Source organism: Diadema setosum, chromosome 15 (assembly GCF_964275005.1).
Source record: "Diadema setosum chromosome 15, eeDiaSeto1, whole genome shotgun sequence".
Classification (NCBI taxonomy): Eukaryota; Metazoa; Echinodermata; class Echinoidea; order Diadematoida; family Diadematidae; genus Diadema; species Diadema setosum.
Genome location: NC_092699.1, coordinates 6,732,759 through 6,736,345, shown reverse-complemented (window position 1 = coordinate 6,736,345; position 3,587 = coordinate 6,732,759). Strand labels below are relative to the sequence as shown.

The 3,587-nt window shown below is 43.1% G+C and overlaps 1 non-coding gene across 1 annotated transcript; it reads left to right on the top strand.

Annotated features, from left to right (window-relative positions):
• Nucleotides 1-3,250: 3,250 nt before the first annotated feature.
• Trnap-agg (transfer RNA proline (anticodon AGG)) lies at nucleotides 3,251-3,322 on the top strand. Its single transcript has one exon. It is a non-coding gene; the product is annotated as a tRNA-Pro (tRNA).
• Nucleotides 3,323-3,587: the final 265 nt, after the last annotated feature.

Genomic DNA, 3,587 nt, shown 5'->3' with positions numbered 1-3,587 from the left:
TCTGAGGCCGTTTCTCCATTATTATTTGACCTCTAACAAGAGACGTCTAGTTCTACAGACTAAAATTCTGTCTGTATAGTGTCTGTCTGAATTGTGCCACGTTCGTGATGAGTTTGGCCTTGTGATTCCTTGCCTCACAGTTGAGAATGAGAGCCTTGTTCACCTTGTCTTGTTTGCAGTCCAATTAAGAAGAAATTCTAACGTTAGGTTAGAACTATGCTGTTCAGAAAACATAATTGAAAAGAAAAAACTGAAAGGTAACATACGTCATGTGACATTCAGTAAATCCAGGGAGGTGGCCGGCTCTTCCCACCTCCCTGGTAAATCCCAAAACTACATAATGTGTGGACAAAAACGAGCATAAATTCAGATAACAGAAAGATCCGTCTGTCTGGAGGACTCTTTTATCATTTGCCATTAACGCTGTCCTCCGTAGACATTAACAAAAACATTTTCTATGTGCTTGTAAATATCTGTAAATAGATTGTATTAAAATGTAAATAGCACCAGTCTGCAAGAATCTTCAGTCTATTGAAGGAGGCAGACTTAATCAGAAGAAGAACATATGATTAATGTATGGCATGTATACGGAGGGGATCCGTGAAGCCAGACGCAGTCTCCGCGAACATTCCCCGACGGACAGATGAGATACACTATACAGACCGATCTTTCGGTCAAAAATTCAGATAGAAGATCTAGTAGTAATATGGCATACTAGACGGGACCCTAACCATCTAACTGCTTACTCACTTTACCAATCCAAACATCCACGATCACGATCCCAACTTTTGTCAACAACTTGTCTTGATAAGCGTGTGCCGCAGCTGTTTTCTCTCACAACATTACGTTTAATATTACTAACGTGGTTAGGCCCAAGTACTGGCGTATTGTCTAACGGAGCAGGACGTAACGTTAGTTAGTCAATGGGCATGGAGGATCGAAGACTCATATCCTTGGAAATTTGCAAGTTGATCGATGCCACGATGCAATGGCACGTAGAAACAAAAGGATGTTTTCATCAAGACAACACAATATACCGACTCCGGAAAAGGGCGCCAGACAACTCGCCCTCGAGACAAGTCGCCCCGAAGACAGCTCGCCCTCGTTTTTCGAGGGCGAGTTGTCTTGGGTCCGAGGGTGAGTTGTCTCAAGTGGCGAAGGAATATACCCCGAATGTTTGATTTAATTTCAGACAAAATAAAAGCTGCTTAAAATGATTTTGCATTTATCTGCCTAAATCAAATTTAAGAATGCACACAGTTTCTATTTTCTCCGATCAAAATCATTTTTAAAATGAAAATTATGGTATTTTGTTATCGCATTTTCCCAGCCCTGAGATCGCAAGAATTACCGAATCGTCCATGTCCGATCTGAGCTCGCCCCCTGATTCTCATCGGCAAACTGCAGTAAATTTTTCGATTTTGAATGCACCTCCTAGACTTCATGTATGATTCAGGTTTGTTTTATTGATTAATGATGCTAGATAGTAGAATGAATTCGGTGTATATTTCACTGTCATCGTTTATTCAGCAGAAGAAGTACAAGTCGATCTCGCCCTCGCCTCTTTTTCTTCGGCTAGCCCGGCGTGCATTGTGGGCTGTATTGTGCTACAGTTAACAGGAACACAATGCAGCATGCAGCCTACAAGGCATTCCGCGCCAGCGGGAGAAAAAGAGGCGAGGGCGAGATCGTATCTTCTTCTTCTTTTGCTGAATAAACGAAGACAGTGAAATATTAATCAAATCTAACATACTATCTAGCATCATTAATCAATAATACAAACCTGAATCATAAATGAAGTCTAAGAGGTGAATTCAAAGTCAAAAAATTTACTGCAGTTTGCCGAGAAGATTCAGGGGGCGAGCTCAAATTGGGCATGGACAATTCGGCAATTCTAGTGATCTCAGGGCTGGGAAAATGGGATAACAAAATGCCATAATTTTCATTTTAAGAATGATTTTAATCATAGAAGATAGAAACTGTATGCATTCTTAAATTTGATTTAGGCAGATAAATGCAAAATCATTTTAAGCAGCTTTTATTTTGTCTGAAATTAAATCAAACATTCGGGGTAGATGTATCTATTGACCGATTCTGTGACGCGCTATGTGTATTTTTGGCATGGGCGCAGCCATAGTGGGTGTATCAGCCGACCCCCCCTCCGCACTCCCCCACCCCTCTCCCTACGTTAGCACGCGCGCTGAATGAAAAACTGCTTTAGCCAATGGGCGTCTCGTACTGAGTGCGCGAATGCTTGCTTAGTGCGCGAATCTTTGTTACAAGTGCGTGTAAACATGTTGCCCCGGGGGCGTGTTTTTTTTAGACGGCACAGATTGGGGAAACTAAAAATCTATCGGGGACCCTATCCCTAAACCTAACCCTAATCCTAATCCTAACCCTAACCATCAAACCCTAACCCTAACCCTAACCCTAACCCTAACCCCAACCCTAACCCTAACCCTAACCATAACCATAACCAAAAACCCTAACCCAACGTTTTTCCCATAGGTTTAACACGCGCCATGCCCCAATCTGTGCCGTCTTAAAAAAAAACGCGCCCCGGGGTGGGGGAGAGCAGGGGGGGTCGGCTGATACACCCACTATGGCTGCGCCCTGTGCAGTAAAATGTCTGCTGCCCTCAACGAACCCGAATCGGTCAATATTCCTTCGCCACTTGAGACAACTCACCCTCGGACCTAAGACAACTCGCCCTCGAAAAACGAGGGCGGGCTGTCTTCGGGGCGACCTGTCTCGAGGGCGAGTTGTCCTGGATCCAGTCTGGATCCTCCGGAAAATACTCAGTAGCACAAGACAAGAGGGTTACCGGTATGTTTACGTTGAAGATGATCCACGTTTCACACGTTCCACGGTGACATGTCACAGAAAATTGCGCTTTATATTGATAGTTGATACCCGTATTCAATAAGTACAGTATATCACACTGGGCTTTTTGTTATGCTGTGGTGAAAACAAAAACGTACAACATAAACACTGTATGTGTCTCATTGACGATGATGACGCGCGCACTTGGACGTTGCCACTTTAGTAACCCGCGGTTTCGTGGGAGTGCATGTTGGCACGTTGTGCGAAAAAGCGCGAGCTCCAGAGTGTGGAGGAGGTGTGTCATTCTAAACCAATCATAAATCAGGTCCACTGACCCAGCCCCCAAATAACCAAATATGGTCAATAAACGGATACTGGGCTTCTTTCTAGCTATATATATGCAATTGTGCCACTCCTCCGCAAGTTCGGCTTGTTGGTCTAGTGGCATGATTCTCGCTTAGGGTGCGAGAGGTCCCGGGTTCAATTCCCGGACAAGCCCCATTGTTTTGATTTTTCTTTTCTTTTTTCTACTTCCTCTCTTGATGTTTGTAATCATTACGATGCTAAACTCTTATGATCCAGCGAGCTATGAACATCTGAGTTTTGCTTGTAACATCCATTTATTACATAATTAACAGGTGTATTCTTCTCCCATTTTACCCACCTATCCATGTTTGACATAATACCACATACATACATGTATATATAATTCATTCATTCATTCGTTCATTCATTCATTCATTTTCCATCACCAACAAAACATG